We start from the raw sequence: 23,390 nt of genomic DNA, 5'->3' as shown, positions 1-23,390 counted from the left end.
CAAATTATTTTAATTTCAAATTCTCTGCCTCCTTCCATCCCTTTCTCTCCCAATTAAGAAGGCATGAAATATGATACCCATTATACATATGAAGTCATGCAAAATATATTTCCCAATTAGTTGTGTTGCAGAAAAAAGGAAAGAAAAATAAAGTTTAAAATACGATTCAATCTGCTCTTATAATTAAGCACTTCTTTTTCTGGAGGTGGATAACATTTTTCATCATGAAGCCACTGGAATCTTTGGGGATCATTGTATTGATCAGAGTAGCTAAGTCTTCCACTGTTGATTATTCTTAAAATATTGCTACTACTGTGTATAATGTTCTCCTAATTTTACTAGCTTAATTTTGCATTGGCTCATACAAATATCCCCAGATTTTTCTGAAACTGTTCTCTTCATTATTTCTTACAAAATACTGTTTCATCACAATCATATACTACAATTTGTTTAGCCATACTCTAACTAATACATATCTCCTCAATACCCAATTCTCTGCCATGATAAAAATGATATAGATAGATGGACAGATAGATAGATAAATATACAGATGATAGATAGAAATATATTTGTACAGTTTTTTTTCCCATTTTCATTGGTTTCTGCTTATAGACATAATATTAGTACTGCTGAGTCAAAGGGTATACATAGTTTTATAGGCCTTAAGGCATAGTGCCAAATTATTCTCCAGAAAGTTTGGACCAGTTCACAATGCCACCAAAATGCATTAGTGTACCTATTTTTTGGGGGGTTTTTGACATCTGCTCCAGCATTTGTCATTTTCCTTTTCTGTCATGTTAGCCAGTCTAGTGGTTGTGAGATAGTAACTCAAAGTTGTTTTAAGTTGCATTTCTCTAGCTATTAGTGATTCATAACATTTTTTATGTAACTATTGATAGTTTTGATTTCTTCTTCTGAAAACTACCTCTTCATATCCTTTGACCATTTATCAGTTGGGGAATGGATCTTATTTTTTAACTTAAATTTGATTCATTTCTCCATATATTTGACAAATGAGACCTTGTCAGAAAAACTTTCAATAATTTTTTTTTCCTACTTTCCCAATTTCTTTCTAATTTTGGCTACATTGTTTTGGTTTGTCCAAAACCTTTTAATTTAATGTGATCAAAATTATCAATTTTACCTATAATGATTGTATTTCTTGTTTGGTCATGAATTATTTCATTATATATACATCTGACAGGGTAATTTTTTTACTATGTTCCTCTAATTTGCTTATGTCAACACCTTTTTGTAAAAATCATATAACCATTTTGATCTTATTGTGTTACATGACATGATACATTAATCTCTTACTCATCTTTCCAAACTGTTTTCCAGTTTTCCCAAAGTTTTTTGTCAAGAAGTTCTTGTCCCAGTAACTGGCATCTTAGGATTTATCAAACACTGTTACTGTGGTCATTTACTTGGCCTGTTCCATTGAGAAACTACCCTTTTTCTATCAACAAGTACAAGATTCTTTTAATAATTACCACTTTGTAGTACAGTTTGATATCTGGTAGTGCTAGGCTGCCTTCCTCTACTTTTTGTTGTTGTCATTGTTGTTGTTGATTCTCTTGATAATCTTGATATTTTGTTACCCCAGATGACTTTTGTCATTTTTTCTAGCTCCATAAAGTAATTATTTGGTATGGCAATGAGTAAATAAATTAACTTTTATAGAATTTTTACTTTATTATATTGCTTGACCTACCCAGGAGCACTTATTATTTCCATTTTTTAAAGATATGTCTTTACTTGTGCGAAAAGCTTTTTGTAATTATATTCATGTAATTCCTGTGTGCATATTGGCAGATTGATAGATTCCAAGTATTTCATACTGTCTGCTGTTATTTTAAATGGAATTTCTCTTTCTATCTCTTCCTGCTGATTTGTGTTGGCAATAAATTGAAATACTGATTTATTTTTGTAGACTCATTTTATATCTTGTGATTCTGCTAAAGTTCTTAATTGTTTTAATTAGTTATTTCAGTTGATTCTGGTTCTTTAAGCATGCCATCATATCACCTGAAAAACAAAGAAACAAACAAAAAAGATAGTTTTGTTTCCTTGTTTCCTTTTATTCCTTCAATTTATTTTTCTCATTTTATTGCTAGCATTCCTAGTACAATAACAATGGTAATAATGGGCATCCTTGCTTTGCCCCTGATTTTATTTGAAAGGCTTCTAATTGAAGATGGCAGAGTAAAAGCAGTGACTTGCTTGAGCTCTCCTCCAAACCCCTACAAATACCTACAGAAAATGGCTCTAAACAAATTGTAAAGCAGCAGAACTCACAAAAAGACAAAGTAAAACAAATTTCCAGCCCAAGATAACCTAGATATTTGAACAGAAATGTATATCGCACAGGACTGGGAGAGGAACACAATTCAGCATAGGCACCCAGTCCACATTGAACCTAGAGCAGGCCTCAGAGGACTGAATCACAGGCAGCTGCGGTGGTTTCCAGACTTCTCAACCCATGAACGCCAAAGACAACTTAGAAAGTCAGTGAGAAAAGTCTGTTTCTGTGGTGAGAGTTAAGTGCAAGGTCCCAGCCCCATTCCTGGAGCTCAGCCCCAGGGCAGTGGCTGCCTCCTGAGCTTCTGACCCACAGACTGAGGGGGAATTGAGTGGCTGATTAGAGGGGGATAGCAGGGATCTCTTTACTGGTGCTGGATTCTCTTGCTTTGCCCATGCTTGGATCTGGGTTACAATTCTGGGTGGCAGTCCTGGGGTGAAGAGGAGTGCTGGCATGGTGGAGCTTGTAGTAGCTGTGAAGAAGAAATCCTCCTCACAGTTCCAAGACAGATAAGAGAGCTTGTGGTCATTCATTGAACAGAGCACAGGACAGGAAAGAAGTAAACACTGCATCCTTGGTCATAGCACCTTGGAAGAACAGAAAATTTAAAGATCCCTAGAAGTATCTCTGAAAACAGCTGCACAAGGAGACCCCCCAAAAAAAATACTGAAGAAAATAACACCTTCAAAAATAGCCTAACTCAAATGGAAAAAGAGGTCCAAAAAGCCAATGAAGAGAAGAAGGAAGTCCAAAAGCTTACTGAAGAAAATACTTCCTTAAAAATTAGAATGGAGCAATTGGAAGCTAGTGACTTTATGAGAAATCAAGGCACTGTAAAACTAATCCAAAAGAATGAAAACATAGAAAACAATGTGAAAAATCTCATTGGAAAAACAGCTAACATGGAAAATAGATCCAGGAGAGAGAATTTAAAAAGAAAATTATTGGACTATCTGAAAGTTATGATCAAAAAAAGAACCTAGACATCATCTTTCAAGAAATTATCAAGGAAACCTGCCTTGATTTAGAGGGGAACATAGAAATTGAAAGAAATTGAAAGAGTCCACCAATCATCTTCTGAAAGAGATCCCCAAAGGAAAACTCCTAGGAATATTGTAGCCAAATTCCAGAATTTCCAGGTGAAGGAGAAAATATTGCAGGCAGCCAGAAAGAAACAATTCAAGTATTGTGGAAACACAATCAAGATAACACAAGATTTAACAGCTTCTATATTAAGGGACTGGAGGGCATGGAATATAATATTCCAGAGGGCAAAGGAGATGGTACTACAACCAAGAATCATCTACCCAGCAAAACTGAGTATAATCTTTCAGGGTTAAAAAATGGCCATTCAACAAAATAGGGGACTTTCAAGCATTCCTAAGGAAAAGACAAAAGCTGAATATAAAATTTGACTTTGAAATACAAGACTCAAGTGAAACATGGAAGAGGTAAACAGGAAAGAGAAATCATAAGAGACGTATTAAGGTTGAACTGTTTACATTCCTTCAGGGAAAGATGATATAACTCATGAGTCCTTTGTTAGTATTGGGATAGTGGGAGGGAAAAAATTATACGCATGTGTAGATAGATAGATAGAGGGCACAGAATGAGTTGAAGATGAAGGGGTGATATCTGGAAAATAAAATTAAGGGGTAAGAGAGGATTATACTGGGAGAAGGAGAAAGGGAAAAGTAGAATGGTGTAAATTATCTCACATGTAACAGACAAGAAAAGGCTTTTACACTGGAGGGGAAATGGGGGAAGGTGAGAGGGAATGAATGAATCTTATTCTCATAGGATTTGGCTTAAGGAGGGAATAACATACACAATGGGGTATGGAAATCTATCTTACCCTACAGGATAAAAAGGGGGAAGGGACAAGAGAGCAGGGGTTTCATAGAGGGGAGGGCAGATTGGGGGAGGGGATAATCAGAAGGACACATTTATGAAGAGGGACAGGGTCAAAAGAGAGAATAGATTAAATGGGGGATAGAATAGGATGAAGGGAAATATACTTAGTGTTCCACAACATGACTATTATGGAAGTGTTTTGCATGACTATACATTTATAAGTCTATCGAGATGCTTGCCTTTCCAATGAGGGTGTGTGGGGAGGGAGTAAGGGAGAAAATCTGTAACCCAAAGTTTTAAGAACACATGTTAAAAATAAAAAAAAAAAATAGAAAGGCTTCTAATTCATCCCAATCACAGATAACCCTTGCTGTTGGTATATTATTATTATTATTACTATTATTATTATTATATTATTACTATTATTTTCATTATTATTATTATTGTTGTTGTTTTTGTTATTGTAGTAGTAGTATTTATTATGATAGTAGTATTATTAGATAGGTACTACTTTTCATTTTAAGAAAACCTCCATTTATTTCTCTGCTTTCCAATGTTTTTAATAGGAATTGGTTGTATTTTGGCAAAAGCTTTTTTCTTAAACTATTGATATAGTCATGTTTTTATTTTTTTGTTGTTGTTATTGATATAGACAATATGCCTATAGTTTTCTTAACATTAATCCAGTCCTGCAATCTTTGTACAAATTCCACCTGGTCATGGTTTATGATCTTTGTGATATATTGCTGTATTCTCCTTTCTAGTATTTTATTTTAAAAATTTTGCATCAATATTCATTAGGGAAATTGGTCCATAGTTTCCTTTCTCTACTTTTATTCTCTCCCATTTAGGTATCAAAAATATGTTTCATAGAAGCCATTTGGTATAACTTTTTGTTTTCATAGTTTATGTAGCATTAGCATCTTTCAAAGTTCTTTCAATGTTTGGTAGAATTCACTGGTCCTTGGGATCTTTTTCTTAGACAATTGCTTTCTTCCTTGTAATTGTGACAGTATGTAGGTAGGATCCTAGATCCCTTGTTACCTCAAATGTTCCCTTCCTCCCTGGGACCTATGTCCCAGTATTGGATAGTAGGAAATAGAGATGCTAAATGTAGCCAGGTCCTCCCTGTAATCTCTTTTTTTTTTTTGCATATTTTATTAATTTATTTTGATTTATCAACATTCACTTCTATATGCTTTTGGGTTTAAAATTTTTCTCCCCCTTCCTCCCCACATCCCTGCCCAAAATGGTGCACAATCTGATATAGGCTATACATTTACATTCCTATTAAACATATTTACACATTAGTGAAGTTGTAAGTAAAAATTAAATCAATAGGAGGAACCATCAGAAAGAGGAAACAAAACTCTTCAACTTTCACAGTTATGATTACTATCTGTGTCTTTTTCTCCATCTTTTTTTCCCCCTGTTAATGCTTTTCTTTCTCCTCTCTCCCTTTCCCCCCTCACTAGTACTTTGCTTTTGACCACTGCCTCCTTTAGTCTTCCCTCCCTTCCATCCCCTCCCTTTTCTTTCCCCTTTTCCATCCTACTGCCCATAGGGCAAGTTAGATTTCCATACCTAACTGATTATGTTATTCCCTTCTTGAGCCAAATCTGATGAGAGCAAGGTTCAAACAATGCTTACCCCCCTCCCTTCTTTCCCTCTGCTGTATTAGGATTTTCTTCCTTTTTCTGTAATGTAATTTACCCTTGTCTGCCTCCTCCTCTCTCAGTACATTTTCTAAGATCAGACTAATCCACTTACTTGGATCCATTTAACACATCATTACATCAGAGTCAAGTAATATCCACCCCCTTTATGTATACTACTTTAACATGGTGTAATAACAATACAGTTTTCAAGAGTTGCAAGTGTCATCTTCCCTTGTAGGGATGTAAACAGCCTGCCCTTATTAATAACATTTTGTATCTTTCTGTCCCACTTACCTTTTTATGTCTTTCTTGGATCTTGAATTCGAATTTTTTGTTGAGCTCTGCTCTTTTTATGAGGAAGGTTTGGAAGTCCCTTATTTCGTTGAATATCCATCTTCTCCCTTGAAAAATCATGCTCATTTTTGCAGGGTAGTTGATCCTTGGCTGCAATCCAAGCTCCTTTGCCTTGTGGAATATCACGTCCCATGCCCTGCAGTCTTTTAATTTAGAAGCTGCAATGTCCTGTGTAATCCTGACTGTGGTTCCATGATATTTAAATTGTTTCTTCCTGGCTGCTTGCAGCACCTTCTCTTTCATCTGGTAATTTTGGAATTTTGCTATTATATTCCTTGGCTTTGTCAATTTGGGATCTCTTTCAGGTGGTGAGCAGTATATTCTTTCTATGGTTATTTTACCTTCTGGTTCTAGGACTTCAGGGCAGTTTTCCTTTAGGATTTCCTGAAAGATACTGTCCAGGCACTTTTTTTCATCATGATTTTCAGTCAGTCCAATGATTTTTAAATTGTCTGTCCTGGATTGATTTTCCAGGTCAGTTGTTTTACCAATGAGGTATTTTAAGTTTTCATCCATTTCATTTTTTTGTTTCTGTTTGACTGATTCTTGCTCTCTCATAGAGCCATTAGTTTCCATTTGTCCAATTCTAGTTTTTAACAGATTGTTTTCTTCTGTTAGTTTTTTACTTCCTTCTTCAATTGGCCAATTGTATTTTTAAGGGATTTGTTTTCTTCAGTGTACTTTTTTTCCAATTGGCCAATTGTATTTTTTAAGGACTCTTCTACCTCTCTCATTTGACTTTTAAAATCCTTCTTGAGCTCTTCTAAGAAGGCTTTTTGGGCTTCAGACCAGTTCATATTCCCTTTTGATGTTGCAGATGTGGGTTTGTTGACAATGTTGTCCTCTTCAGAATTTCTGTTTTGCTCTTCACTTTTCTCATAATATGAATCTATGGTACGTGTCTTTTTACTCATGGTTTCTTTATTCCCTGGCCTTTAAAGAGATTGAGCCCTCCTGCTGGGGAACAGAGGGTACTGACCCAAGCTTCTTGTGTTGCCAGCCTAGGACTTGGTCACTGGCTTTGTGTGCTGGGGCCTCTTATGTTGGCAATTGGAGGCTGTAGGGTTTTGGCAGCTTACCTCGTGTTGGGCTGGAATCAGCAAGGCTGGAACTTTCAGGCAATTCTAGGTTGCCTGCTTTTCCTTTCCTTTAGCTTTCTTCAGCTTCTTTTAGATGGGTACCGCGGGTGTTTATCTGCCTGGGGCCCCTTGACATGCTGCCTCCCTCATTTCTGCTAATGCACTGGGAGATTTCTTTGTGGTAAGTGTCGAGGCACCTGGTGTTTTTTGAGCTAGTTCCACCAGTTCCCCCACCCTCGCTGAGGCACTCAGAGGTCTAGGTATTGGTGTTTGCCTGCTCTACCACCTGGGCTTCAGCATCTCCTCCTGGTTGACAGTGGGAGGTGTTGGTTTGGAATCAGCAAGGCTAGGACTTTAGGAAGACTCTAGGTTCTTTTCTTCAGTTCCTTTCAGATGAATGTGTGGGGTGCTTACCTGCCTGGGATCCTTTGTAGTGCTGCTTCTCTTATTTTTGCCAAGGCACTGGGAGACCGGTTTGCTGGGTTGCTGTGCTGCTGTTCCCCATCTTTCTTCTAGTTCAGCTGCTCCAGGGTTTGTTTGTTTGTTTTTTTCTAGGGTGATTTTTTCTGGTTTTTCAGAGATTGATAGGGGAGGGTGAGAGTGACTACATTTTCACTCCGACCTTGGCTCCCCGAAGCAGAACTCTCTGAAATCTCTTTCTAACCAGGAGTTCAATCTCCTTCTTGTCTCTAGGCACAGAGCAAATCTGGTATCTTTGCTTTGGATGCTTGAGCTTCTGCCACTGCTGCATCCAAAGGCCCATAGCTGATGTCACTTACACAGTACTGTTCTCCAAGCCAACCCTATCCCCAGTGCTAAAGACCTTTCTATCCTCCTAAACAATCCTGGTCTGGAAAAAAAAAATGACTCATTCTGACTTTTTGTTTGTTATGCTCCTTAGAATTTTAATTTGATGCAATTTTTTGAAGTTGAGGGAGATGTTGAGAAAGCTCAGCAAGAATTTTTCCTTTACTCTGCCATCTTGGCTTTGCCTTACTGTCTCAAATATATAAAAGTCCTCTTGGTTATGTAAGGCTGAATACTCTTACATGAAGTGGGCAGAGCTTGCTAGCCCTAGACAAAGGCAGAGTGCATGAAAGATCTCTGCCCCTGTCTCTCACCCTATTATACCACAAACTCCAAGTAAATTTACCTAGGGAGCTATTTTTTCTTAAAGAAATTTAACCTGTTTGAAATTGAGGAAGATAACAACAGCCTCAGAACAAACTCCAGGTCTTCAGTTACTCACATTATACTCTCTATAGCCTCTCCTTTCCCATCATTGAGGTTCTGCTTTTGTTTGACCCCTAGTGATCTCCTTTTTGTCATAATATAATTTTATTATTTTATTCTTTTCATTGCTTTTACTGTGTTAAGATTGCCCTTAGACAACTTGTAGTGTTGGAAGATTTCCTTTAGCAGTAGAAAATTGCCTTTCCTGAACTCTCCTTACCCTTTCAGACAGATTTTAGTGTTCCAAGATTGGTTTTAATATTTTAAGGAATTCTGGTTATCGTACTCAAATTTTACCATTTTAGTCATTTTATTGCTTGAAGATTGCCTTTAGTATTGTAAAATAATGATTTCACATATACTTAATGTACTTATGCAATTCAACACACATTTATGAAGCACCTGGTGAGTGGAAGGTGACCTGCTAAATGAGGAGAAGAGAAAAAAGGAAAGAACACAAAGGCCCCTACTCTCAACTAGCTAATTATTTTTGGGGGGTAGGGGGTGGGGGGGGAGATTTGTACACAAATAACCAGTGCAAAGATAAGAATATAAAATTCATATTGGCTTTGGGAAGGCCAAAACAAAATGACATGAGCTAATCAAGGAAAAAGACTTTGATCATTTCCACTTAGAGAGAACTGATTCTAGCTTTGTGGAGAGAGAATATTCTTGAAGGAAACTAATGAATGAACAAACAAATAGATGAATAAGTAAACAAGTGAGCCAATAAATATATAAGCAAATGAATAAATAGGGGTGTGTGTGTGTGTGTATGTGTGTGTGTTTGTATGTAAGAGAGAGAGAGAGAGAGATGGAGACATGTATGTATGTATGTAGGGAGCATACATATTAGCATATTAGCTATAGTAGTTGACTGGACAAATGTACTGAACTGAGCTAAAAAAGTGGAGGAGGGGAGAGGAAGGAAGAAATTGAATTTACATTGTGCCTACTCTGCCCCAGGCACCATGCTGAGTATTTCACCAATATTATCTCATTTGATCCTCACAATGACTCTATAGTGTAGGTCCTCTTTCCTTATTTTACCATTCAGGAAACTGAGGTAAATCAACTTGCTTGGGTCCGCATAGCTAGTAAATGCCTAAGATTGGAGCTGAACTGAGATCTTCCTTACACAGGACCCAACACTCTACCTACCTTCCTCGCTGGGCAGAACATGATGAAGAATGGTAAGTAGTCAAGTTCTTTCTTGATTATAGACTGTATGAAAGAGATTAGAATCAAATAAGCATGGGAAAGGTAGTTTGGAGCCATATTTAGTAACACAAAGGGGTTTTCACTATCTATTACTTTCCTGGGTAAGGAAAACAATAAAGGAAGTTACTATAATCATTTCAACTAACATGTATCTGGGTCTATAAGATTTGCTAGTTCTTCAAGTCAAATCCCTTATTTGATGCTCACTTCAGGTTTGTAATTTTGGTAGCAATGTCAATACTATTAATCTACGTTCCAAATCAGAAAAAAAAAATAATGCATAAGAAAGTGAAGTTAAATGCCCCAGATCCCATAAGCAGTACATGACAGAAGTGTGAACAGAACTCTGGTCTTCTGATTCCAGGGCCTACAATCTTTTCTCAATTTGTCCAATGTATCTGGAATGTGCTCCCTCATCCTTAGCCTCACGGTCCCTCTCATCATGAAGAAGCTCCTCAAGTATCATATTCTCCATGAAATCTTTCTTGATCTTAGGAAGAACTAGAACCTAACTTCTAAACTATCATACATATGTTTATGGACAATTAACATAAGTGTGGCTATTCCTTTCCTCACGTGCATATCTCGTCCTCTCTAGAGCAATACTTCAAGCTTGATATTTTTCCCCTAATTAATACACTGACTTCCATTCTTCTGGGAAAGGTTTTTTTCAAACATGCCTTCATGTAAAGCTGTTTTTCACATTCTTTTGGTACTTTTTTTTCCTCCCTTGTAGCTATGAAGAATGTGACTCACAGTTCCTATTGAGCATGTTCTAATTATGACTTATCTCAGTGGCTTCTACCCTTGGCTATCAACTCTTTATAAAGAGTTGATATGTCCTTGAAGAGCCACATATTAATTATTGTACTCAACTATTCCTGAGTATTCTATGATTTCATCAATCCTGGACTTCCTCCATGAATTCTTATCACAACCCATCTATGAATGTCCATCCTATGTGACTCTGGTCCATGTTTTCACATGAGTTTAATGAAGGATATTCAATCAATGTTGAGAGCCTTCCTTAATTTATTTTGAAACCTAGATACCAATGGTACACACAAGCTGTCCAACAGCTATCTTTTTTCATTGTTATGTCCAGGCTATCTTCTTTTCCAGTCGTTATTTTTTTTGATAACATCTTTTATTCTTTAATTTAAAACAACTTTAAGATATCATATCACACATCAGATTGGCTAAAATAATAGAGAGGGCCTGATCACCATAAGATTCTAACCCCTGGAGTAGAAAAAACACATAGCTGACTAAATTTTCAACTTCATGACTGGTTTATTTTGGTGATATGTGTCAGTTAAGATGACTTTCATGTTAGGGGAAGATCTAGCAAACTACATACTGTGTTATTATTTTATTTTCATCTAAGAACATCTTATTTCATGATGTCAACATATAAAAAACAACTTTTCATTTATCCCAGAGCACAGGAGGCTGGTGAAAGGCATTAACACTTCATTACATTTTGAGATGTTCTCTTCTATCCAGGAAAGAGGGAATAGCTTTAAATTGTTCAAGTAGAATTTTATGGCAGATAAAAGATAGTACAGTATAATGGCAAGGCCCACGGACTGCAAGTAGGAAGACATGGTTCTTAAGCTCTGCCACAAACTCTTTGTATGACGTTAGATAAATCACTTTCCTTCTCTGAAATTCAGTTTCATTATCTGAAAAAATAAGTCACTTGGCCTGGATTATACATGAGATCACATGCAATTTTGGAATTTTGTGTTATAGAAAGATTTTTTTCTTTGATTATGAGAAATACATAGGCTCCTACTTAAAATCATGGTAGTTTTTTCCTCTGGGAGTTTTCTAAAATGGGCAGATAAAAATTATTTTGGAGGACTTTAAAAAGAATCCTGCACTGAGTTAAAGAAATGAGTTAACTGATTAATCAGGTGTGCAGGAGTAAACTAGTGAACATCGAGTAGGTTAATGGTGTCGAATGGAAATACACACCATTAAAATATAATAAGGAGCCATATGGGCCACATATTGGCTTAGAAAATTGCATATTACCATTATCAATGTTCTATTTTTTTTATTTATTTTGTTAAATATTTCCAAATTAGGGCTGCACTTGAGAGTGTGGCCAGTTCCATATTGGAAACTGATAGACTAAGCTATAGTTTCTTCAGCCCTAATCTAGACCCACTCAACAAAACATTTAATTGAAGTTCATTCTTTCATTCATTCTTTCTTTTTTTCATCTATTGAATAAATAGGCTTCAAGTATTTTTCTCTTGTGTTAGACACAGGGATATACAAAGATAAATATAAGATGTTCCTTTCCCCTGTGAAACAGGGAATCCTTAGACCATACTACTTCAAGTCAGGGTGCTCTAATATAGGGAAGTGAGATGCGATAGTCAACTCTGTTTTATAAAATGATGAATGAGAGCTTAGATCCAGAAAATAGGGAAGATACCCTGACCAAGTGAGGGCACCAAAGATAGCTAAACTATGTTTATTTCTTAAATTTAATTTTGTTTTATTTGGGCAGAGCTTTTTATTCAGGCAGGTAGGTAGTGAATCAGACAGCATGTAGGGTCCAAAATCAGACAAATTTGAGGCCAAATCTGGCCTCAGGTGCTTACTAACTGGGTGACCCGGGCAAATCATTTAACTCTGTCTTCCTCAATTTCATCAACTATAAAATGGAGATAATAATAGACTTGCCATCCAGCATTGTTGCGTAGATTAAATAATGTAATATTTAACTTGTAAAGCTTGCAGCATGTTGTCTGGAACATGGTAGGCACTTAATGACTACTTTTTCCCCCTTCTATCTTGTGTTCTTTACAAGAAAAATAGTATATTACCTGACCCTGAAAATTATAATTTATTTTGTGTAGTACTATGATGAAATATGATGAATGTGTTCCTTAGTATTTTGTTTTTTGAGATATTATATTGCTGCTTCTCAACACAAGTCCTTTCAATGCCTCATAATGTTTATTCTTAGGTAATGCTGGGTTCAAAACAGTTACCCTACCAAAATTTAAATACTTGCAAATCCTGACCATAGGTATCTCTAAGTAGGAACCTAGTGACTATGAAATATCAAATGTCTTAGAATCATAAATTCAGAACTGTTTTGTTTTGTTTAGTTTTTTAGGATATTGGGGTTAAATGACTTGCCCAGGGTCACACAGCTGGTAAGTGTGAAGTGTTTGGTCTGAGGCCAGATTTGAACTCAGGTCCTCCTGACTTCAGGATTCTCTCCACTGCGCCCCCTAGCCTCCCCTGGAGAAGACTTTTGAGGCCAGTTATTCTAAGCGTCTTTCTTTACAGATGAAGAAACAACTGAAACACAAAATAGTTATGTAGCATGTGAAATGGCAAATAAGTTGTTAGTAACAGACTCAGGATTTGACTCCATGTCTCTTGATTCAAAATACAGTATTCTTTCTACTCCACCATTTTCTGCCTTCAAATATGAACCTAGTGATGTATGGCTTTCATATTTATATTTCAAGATGCACATAGCTAATTCAATGAGGCTTATGATGAGATAGGCTACAGGATTAATATTTTTCAGTGACAAATTGTTAGAAACTGTCTATTCAAGATACTAAGAAGCTGCATTAAAATGTCATTGGAGTGAGTGCTTTCATGATGTCTGTGAAGCACTGATTTAGATATGAATGGAGCCTTAAATTTCATTTATTCAAACTTCTCATTTTACAGATAAAGAAGCTAAGGTCTAGAGAATGTAAATGACTTGTCCCAAGTCACAGAGCAGAGCAAATTGACCCCTTCTTTTTCTCTTACTAATCTCCAATTCTTCTCTGCCTACTGCTAGATTCCGTATTATCTACAAATACACCTGGGTCTCCCCTCTATCCTCAAAAAAAAAGTTAATTTGAACTGGAGTCTGTTATCCCTGTTTGGTTAAATTCCTTCAGAAGGTTGTCTATAATTAGTGCCTCCATTCTCTCTCATTTCTTTCGCATTTTTACCTCTCTGCCATCATTCAACTGAAATTTCTTTCTTCCAAATTACCAAAATCTCTTAACTACTATATCTCATGCCTTTTACTCAATTCTCTTCCTTGACCTTCTTGCAGACTTTGACACTGTTGATCAGTCTCCTTACCTTAATAATCTATAATTTCTAGGTTTTTCCTGATACTATTCTCTTTTGATTCTCCTCCTACCTGACTGACCACTCCTTTTCAGTCTCTTTTGTTGGATAATTATCCAGGTCACATCCGTTAACTGTGAGTATCCCTCAAGGCTCTATCCTACTTTTTATGTTGTTTTTTGCACTCCATACAATTTCCCTTTGTGATCTCAAAAGTTCCCATTGTTCAACCATCATCTCTGGTGGTGATTCACATATGTATATATCCAACCCTAATGTCTCTCCTGACTGCAAATCTTGTATTTCGAACAACCCCTAGACATCTCAAAATGGATGTTCTATAGACGTTTAAATGCATTATGACTAAAAGAGAGTTCACTATCTTTCCCTGTAAACCTTACTTTTTCCCTAATTTTCCTACCATTGTTAAGTGCCCAGCCATCCTCACAGTGACCCAGGCTTATAACCTATATATCATCCTTGATTCTTTACATTCTCTTACCCCTCCCCCACATCCAATATGTTGCCAAGATGCATCAGTTCTATATTTCTAATATCTCTCATATAAGTCCCCTTATCTCCTCTGATGCTGCCACCACTACCTTAATAGAGGCTTTCCTCATCTCATACCTAAACCGTTGTAATAGCCTGCTGGATAGTATTGTGGTCTAAAGTCTTTCTACTTCATTCCATGTTCAGTTTATTTGACTGATTAATCTTCCTAAAGCACATATCTGATCATATGCCCCACTTTGTAAGTACTCAGTTAACTTTGGTGGCTCCCTATCACCAAATGGATCAAATGTAAAATTCTCTGTCATTCACAGCCCTTCATAGTACACCCTACTCCTACCTTTCTAGTCTTCTTTAACCTGATTCTCACCTACTTACTTCATGATCCAGGTACAATGGTCAATGGTTTTCTTATTGTTCTTCACTCAAGATACTCCCTCTCCCTAGTCCATGTATTTTTTAACTGTCTCCCATGCCTAGAATTCTCCTTTTCTTATCTCTTCCTTTTGGCTTTTCTGGTTTCCAACAAGTCCCAGCTAAAATTAGCACCTTCTGAAATTTATTTTTTATTCTCCCTAAATATTATTATCTTTTTTCTTTTGCTTATTACTAATGTATCCTTTTGTTTCCCTCATTAGTCTTTGAACTCCTTGAGATCAGGGACTGTTGTTTTGTCTTTCTTTTCATCTTCAGAGCTTAAGGAAATACCTTGAACTTAAAAAAAATACTTGTTGAATGACTGAGTGAATGACATCAAATATTGTACATACAGTCCTCACTGGTAGAATCTTGAATACCAAATTGTAATGTATAGCTATAAAGAGTACCTCTGTGGGCCTGATGGCACTTTGACTGAACTATGGCATTGAAATGAATGAACTAGGTTTGCAGAAGTCAAAATGAAATGACAAAAGCAATCAAGTCTGTTGTGGTATTATTACACGCCAATGACCAAACTTTGAATGGCAAGATGAGGTAACTTGAAGTTACCTGCACATTAGCGGGTTAAGACCTTAAGGCCATAATTTCTCTGACATAATGGAATCCCAGGTCCCTAGGGGCAGTTCCACCCACAAGTTGTAAGTGCATCTTCATTGTCTAAATAAGGAAGATATGTATTCAACAACTATGATATTAGTGGCCTTTGATAAAAAACTGTTAAGATATGGAGGCTCTGAGTCTTTGCTCAAGTGTCTCTCTGGGGATGGCCTAGATCAATAGCCAATGCTATGATGATCTTGAATAGTCTGGTAGTAAAAAAAAAAAGTTATCTTGAAGGCCTTAACCCTTTCCTAATACTGACATTGACCTCTATAGGTGGTACATCCCATTACATCAGGATTCTAGAAAGAGTGCTCTGAACAGAACTGGCAATAACTTCTTTTATCAATCCTTTCCTAATTGATTTATGGTAGAAGTGAATTTCAACTAATAATATCAGCCTTAATATCTGCAATAATTATGACATGGATCTTGAATTGCTCTATTCCCAAGAAAAGCAAAATGGATCACATTAATTTTGCAATTTCCTGTTCTTCCAGCTTTACCAGAAAGTAGAAGTTAGTGACCCCTAACCTTAGGAATCTCAGGCTTGTAGTGAGTTTTAATGGTTCAAAATCTTAACACAGATTCCAAAATTTCTAACAATCTTGAGTGAGGCAGCGGAAAGTGGGGTGCAGCCAACAATGGTCACAAAGAATCCAAAGATGTGCTGTGGGAGGGAGGAAAAGAAGTTTTAATCACTTCTTGTTAAAAATGGAGACCACAATACAGTTGGGTTTAGAAGCAACTAGATAATTAAGCAGATTCAGTTATCATTGGAGTTACTCAAAAAGTCTGGGAAGATTTATGTCATTCCTCATAATCTCATGATGTTATTTATGTAATTTGATTTTTTTCTTATAAACCCAGAAAAAGCACAATGGTTTCTTCAACATGTTGAAGAAAATAAGGTAGGAAAATAGGGATCAAAGCATTTGAAAGTAATTGCAATTGGAATGAAATAGAATCACTTACTAGTAATCAGGATGAAGCAGAAATATTCATCTATATTTCCATCTTTATAGATGGATGGAAGAATAGATAGATAGATAGATAGATAGATAGATAGATAGATAGATAGATAGATAGACAGATTGACAAACTTTTTAGGGAAAGGTAGCCCAACAGCTGCTAAATGGTTGACTGAGGAATCAAGAAGACTTTCATTCTAACACACATGGTCTTTGTGATCCCGGGCACCTCACATACCTACCCAATGCTACCAGGAACATGTTTAAGATGATTGTAGAGAGTTCTAGAGGAAATTTCTTTGCCAGGAGTTCTAAACGCCAGTGATAGCAAAGAAAGTAATAATGATGATCATGACCATGATAATAATGGATTAAAGGGCAATTGAGTAAACAGGTCAGGAGACAGGAATGAAGACATTTTGAGTATACAGAATTTATCTAAAACACCTCAATACAAGACAATATTTGGGGGATCATTTTTGTTATTTTGTTTTTCCCTTTAAGACAAATCCATTTTTGATCTGATTCATTGGGATTTGAGAGGATAGGAATGAGATACTCCTTCCATGTTCATTTGGGTCTGATGTTAGAATCTAACTAACATTTGAATCTCAAGCCAGTCTTAGAATCTAAGTTTTTTCAACTAAGCCTCTGAACTGAGGGCTGGTCAAAAAAGTGAATTGCCTGATCATAAAGTGGGCCCCAAACAAGACTGCAGCTGCCATGACCAGTGTTTGAGTGAATACAATTATGGTTTAGGAAGGAGCCTCTCTTCTACAAGGTGTCCCTTGATTTGAGTTTCTGGCAACAGTATTGAGATGGCTTTCATTTTAATTCAATTTAAATTAATTTTCAATAATGTTCCAATGGCATTTGGGGCCAAGAAAACTGAAGACTTCATTTCCAATGGTCTCTCTGAAAAGTCCTTCATAATTGAATTGCATTAATGTTTAACCAGTCCACATTGCATATAAAAGCCCTCTGTAATAAAGCTGCTATTGTATAAATGCTTGGCAACCTCACCTCGGATGCTATAGCAAATATAATGAAAATCTTTCTGGAATAAAACTGAGCCACTCGAGCTAATGAGACTCCTGTTTAGGTTTCACTTTACTGAAACATAGCTTTTCAACATCGTTTAATTCTCAGAATCAGTTGATAATGGATTTTTTTCTTAAGAAAGAAAACATAAAATGCCTAAAAGTTGACAGAACAGCAGCTGGAATGATATGATGGAAATTGCAAAAAAAGATATCATTGGATGCTCCACCATATAGATTGCTTTAAAATGTCAGACTTGTAGAAGAGCAGATTATTGATCTGATAGACACTGAAGTATCACAGTGGCTTGGGAGTCATATATAAATACATATTAAGAGATTGTTTAAAATTCATATCATTGATTTAATTGATTGTGACAACTCCAAGGGAGCCATTGAGCTTTTTATAAATAATACATCTGGTAGAGATTGGGTAAGCTGTTCAGAAATTCATATAGATATTTTGATTTAAATTCTAAAGGTGATGATAATTTTATGTAGAGCAAAAAAACCCACAAAAGTTAGAGATGTGGGGGCAGCTAGGTGGCACAGTGGATAGTGCACTGGCCCTGAAGTCAGCAGGACCTGAGTTCAAATCCGGCCTCAGATCAAACATTTGACACTTACTAGCTGTGTGACCCTGGCCAAGTCACTTAATCACAGTTGCCTAATAAAAAAAAAAGGTTAAAAAAAAGTTAGAGATGTCCTAGCGCAATAAAATACCATAGTCTACTTAACAAAATAATTTCCCATATCACCATTCTGGGAACTATTTTCATTTTCCAGTATTGAATGCATATAAATTTAACTGGAACAAATGTAAAGTATTGCATTTTGGTTCCAAAAATCAGCACGAGTACATATGAGGCAGCAAACACAACTATGGAAAATTCTTGAGATATTAAATAGCCTGGAAGTTTTAAATAAGTCAGTAACATTACATGGAAGTTAAAAGTGTTAACACTATTGTAGACTTCCATAACAAAATAATGGACAGACATTGTGTGGAAAAGTTAATAGAATTCTTTATCTGTAGTTAGGAAAAGTTCAAGTTCAATCACTGACCCTAAGCTAATCACTTATCATCTCAGTGCTTCAGGCAACTCCCTAGTAATTATTTTATAAGCCCAGTGTCTACACATTATGCCAGAGGGCCAAATCAGCCAAAGTTATCTTTTTGTATACTTGCAACTAAGAATACATGTACAGTTGTACACACACATATACATGCATACACATATGTAAGTGTGTATATATGTGAGATACAGATATAGATATACACAAACACATTTTTAAATACAAATTTAAAATGAAAAAAAAAATTCTTACCTCCTGGACAATACAAAAATATGTGCAGGCCAGATTTGCCCCTCAGGTAGTAGTTTGCTGACCTCTGTTCTAGATCATATATGGATTGCACCTTTCTGTAGGTGTTTGAAATTCCTCACACTTTTGGAATAACATATCCTTTGGGTATTGGCATATTAAAGGCATAATGTTTCATGTGCAGAAAGTGATAACATAGCTGAATTTTGTCCTATGTAGACCATATATGAAATATTAGTTCTAGGCAACACATTTTAGTAAGCAGATAGAGAGATGGTATAAAACACCAAAAGAGAATTAGGAAATTTTAAAACATATGAACTTGGTATTGGTGGCACCTGGGATGTTTAACCTGGATAAGAGAAGAAAAAAGACAAAAAAAAATGTTGTATAAGCAATAGAAAGCTGTCCTCAGAATCAGAAGAGCGGGCTTCAAGTTCCATCTCATACATATATGTACATATGCATGCATATGAAAATACACATGTATACATGTACTTATGTGTGTATTATAATATATGCATATGTACAAATATGCATTTATGATAAATAGCATTAGATAAGTCTCATGACCTACTTGTTATTGAGAAAACTCTCTAAGATCTTCATTTTTTTAAAACAACAAATCATTATCCACATTGGTAGAAAGAATTCTCTTCTCAATGAAAGTTCACTGTGCCCAAGAAACTCTATGTCCAGTTGAAGAGGGGTAATAAAGGTAATAAAATATTTAGGGAGATTATGATAGTTATATTCAAGTTGTCATGTGAAAGAGGCATTATAATTGTTGTGTTTGGCTCCTGTATGCTGAAGTAGAAACAATAGGTAGAAGTTGCAGAAAAGCTTTTTGATATAAATTTTGTATAAATGCAACAATCCTCAGAGGCTTACTCTCCCACCTCTCACTGGATTAGCTCATTAGGTTCCCAGAGAGGACAACTGCTTGTGAACCCCCCACTGGTGTGATCCCTATTAAATATCATCCAGAATTGATTAGATTTTTGAAAAGAGTTTATATTATGGTGTTATATAATAAGAAACTTTGTACAAAATACTTCCTTCCCTCAAAATAACAAAAAAATTGGAGATTATTCTCTCAGAGGTACACCTGAAGTCCAAGAGAAGAGTGGGCTTAACATAGAATGCAATGGCAGCGAAATACATTGAAAAGAATATCTGTGGTCAAAGTTCAAAATAATGACTTCTGGTTACTAAATGCCCTTTATATTTGAATCCATAGATAGAATTATCTTATGATTACAGGGGTTAGAGGCTTTCAAACTTCTCCCCCCTCTCAGGTGGCTATCTTTCTGCAGCTGTTTGTAAGTTGGTCCTTGGTATGTCTCTGCCCCCTCTGTTGGCCTTTTCTCTCTGATAAGGGAGTCAATGGAAGGTTAAAGAGGTAGGAAGGAAAGGCAGAATATTATTCCCATCCACCAAGATTACTTTCTTCTCAGGGGCTTGACTCAAAATGGAATCCTATCCTACAAAAATGAAATCTTCCGTGGCCATTCAGACCCCTCTCAACTGAGCTCATTTATGGAGTGACTGGTATTTTATATGCACCCCCAATAGGAGTGAGTGATCCTTTCAACCAGAAACACTCTTGGATTACTACTTTGAAGGTTTTTTGTATTATTGTTACTATCATTATATTGTAGATAAAATCTTTGTTCAGTTATGGGTTAGACTGGATGGTTTCTCAATTCATGTTATTCAATTACATTTACAATTCTTTCCTTAACAAATAAGGCTAAATATAAATATTGTTACAAATATAGAAAAACATTAAATTCTAGCTTACCCATTAGAAAAATGTCTAGTCATGAAAAGAGTGAAATCATGCTTGAATATAATAATAAAAGTAATGTAATTTTTTTTAAAACTGAAGTTAAAAAACTTTTTTAAAAAAATCACTACTAATTATCAACATAAGCAATATATTTATAAAATACTTGATGGTCACTATATTTTTTACAACCCCTTTTTTTGTTTTTTTTTTTACTGAGGTAATTGGGGTTAAGTGACTTGCCTAGGGTCACACAGCTAGTAAGTGTCCAGTGTCTGAAGCTGGATTTGAACTCAGGTCCTCCTGTCTCCAAAGCTGGAGCTATATCCACTGTGACTCCTAGCTGCCCTAGCACAGCCTTTGTTTCATTGATAGTAACTAGAACAACTCTGTGAAATTGGTAGCTTAATAATAGTAATAATGGGAGAACCAAGATGGTGGAGTAAGCAGTAAATCACTGTAATTCTCACATATTCACCTCCAAATAACCATAAAATAGCACCCCCCAAAAAAATCGTGGAATAGCAGAACCAGCGAAAAGACAGAGTGAAACAATCTTTGAGCCCACAAAACTTGGAAGATTGGCAGGAAAGGTCTGTCTCACTCCAGTGAAAGGGGAGCACAGCCCAGGACAGGAAGAATCCCAGGAAGCCAGTGGCAGCCCATCTCAGCAAATCAGAAGTAGATCCTGAGTCCTAGAGTGGCTGAGCAGGCAAACACCAATACCAAGAACCCCCATGTGCCTCAGTACAGTCAAGGGAATGGGCAGGCTACAGCTCTGAGAACCACCATTTGTTTCACCTTAGCCCTGGGAAAACAGGCAGCCTCCAGAGGCCAGACCTCCACGTGCTGCAGTGTAACCCCAGGGAAACACAAAACACCCACCAGCCTCAGCACATGCCAGATACCAGCACTATGACCCTGGCTCATACCAGGTAAGCAGCCTCCAGCAGTGCTTGCTACTCCCACCCCAGCCCCTCAGCACAGCACCAGACACAGGGGTTCCCTATAGGCCTCAAGGAAACATCAGTGCAGCACAGGGTAAACAGCAGGACTCTCAGCTCTTGCAGGAATCTCTTGTTTTGCCTCTACTTGGATCTGGGTCACAGTTCTGGGTGGCAGTCCTAGGGTGGGGAGGAGCACTGGCATGGAGGAGCTTGTGGAGAGGAAACACTCACAGTTCCAGGACAGAAAGGAGTGCTTGTGGTCACTAATAGACCAGAGCACAGGCCAGGAAAGGAATCAACACCTCACCCCTTATTATACCACCTTGGAAGAACTGAAAATTTACAGGTCCCTACAAGTATTTCTGAAAACAGCTGTACAGACCCCCGAAGCTTGGAACAGTACATTCTCCACATTGGAAGCAGACTCTTACCTTAACAAAGAGTTTAAAACTCAAGTAATTGGCTTGGATCATGAGCAAGCAGTGCAAAAAGAGTCAGACTATATTATCTTATGTTGGTGACAAAGAAGATCAAAATATACAACCAGAAGAAGACAATAAAGTCAAAGCTCCTACATCCAAAGCCTCTAAGAAAAATATGAATCAGTCCCAGGCCTTGGAAGTGCTCAAAAGGGATTATGAGAAGCAAGTAAGGGAAGTAGAGGAAAAACTGGGAAGAGAAATGAGAGTGATGCAAGAAAATCATGAAAAACAAGTCAACAGCTTGCTAAAGGAGACCCAAAAACATACTGAAGAAAATAACACCTTAAAAAATAGCCTAGTCCAAATGGCAAAAGGAGTCCAAAAAGACAATGAGGAGAAAAATGCCCTAAAAAGAAAAATTGGCCAAATGGAAAAGGAAGTCCAAAAGATTGCTGAAGAAAATACTTCCTTAAAAATTAGAATAGAGCAATTGGAAGATAGTGACTTTATGAGAAATCAAGACACTGTAAACAAATCCAAAAGAATGAAAAAATAGAAGACAATGTGAAATATCTCATTGGAAAAACAACTGACCTAGAAAATGGACTGAGGAGAGAAAATTTAAAAATTATTGGACTATCTGAAAGCCATGATCAAAAAAAGAGCCTAGACATCATCTTTCAAGAAATTATCAAGGAAAACTGCCCTGATATTTTAGAACCAGAGGGCAAAATAGAAATTGAAAGAATCCACTGATCTCCTCCTGAAAGTGATCCCCAAAGGAAAACTCCTAGGAATATTGTAGCCAAATTCCAGAGTTCCCAGGTCAAGGAGAAAATATTACAAGCTGCCAGAAAGAAACAATTCAAGTATTGTGGAAACACAATCAGGATAACACAAGATTTGGCAGTTTCTACATTAAAGGACCGCAGGGCATGGAATATAATATTTTGGAGGGCAAAGGAGATAGGATTACAACCAAGAATCACCTACTCAGCAAAACTGAGTATAATCCTTCAGGGGAAAAAATGGTCATTCAGTGAAATAGAGGACTTTCAAGCATTCTTGATGAAAAGACCGGAGCTGAATAGAAAATTTGACTTTCAAATACAAGGCTCAAGGGGAACATGAAGAGGTAAACAGGAAAGAGAAATCATAAGAGACTTATTGAGGTTGAACTGTTTACATTCCTGCATGGAAAGATGATATTTATATCTCATGAGACCTTTGTCAGTATGAGGGTATTTAGAGAGGGGGAAATTATATGTATGTAGACAGATAGATAGATAGATAAATAGATAGATAGATAGATAGATAGATAGATAGATAGATAGATAGATAGAGACACAGGGTGAGTTGAAGATTAAGGGGTCATATCTGTAGAAAAAAATTGAGAGATGACAGAAGATTATACTAGGAGAAAAAGAAAGGGAGCGGTAGAACAGGGTAAATTATCTCACAAAAAAAAAAAGAAAAGAAAAGGCTCTTAGAGTGGAGGGAAAATGGGAGAAGGTGAGGGGAAATGAGTGAATC

Source organism: Phascolarctos cinereus, unplaced genomic scaffold (assembly GCF_003287225.1).
Source record: "Phascolarctos cinereus isolate Bilbo 61053 unplaced genomic scaffold, phaCin_HiC Scaffold_2;HRSCAF=192, whole genome shotgun sequence".
Classification (NCBI taxonomy): Eukaryota; Metazoa; Chordata; class Mammalia; order Diprotodontia; family Phascolarctidae; genus Phascolarctos; species Phascolarctos cinereus.
The sequence above is the reverse complement of the archived record's forward strand: the minus strand, read 5'-3'. Positions refer to the sequence as shown.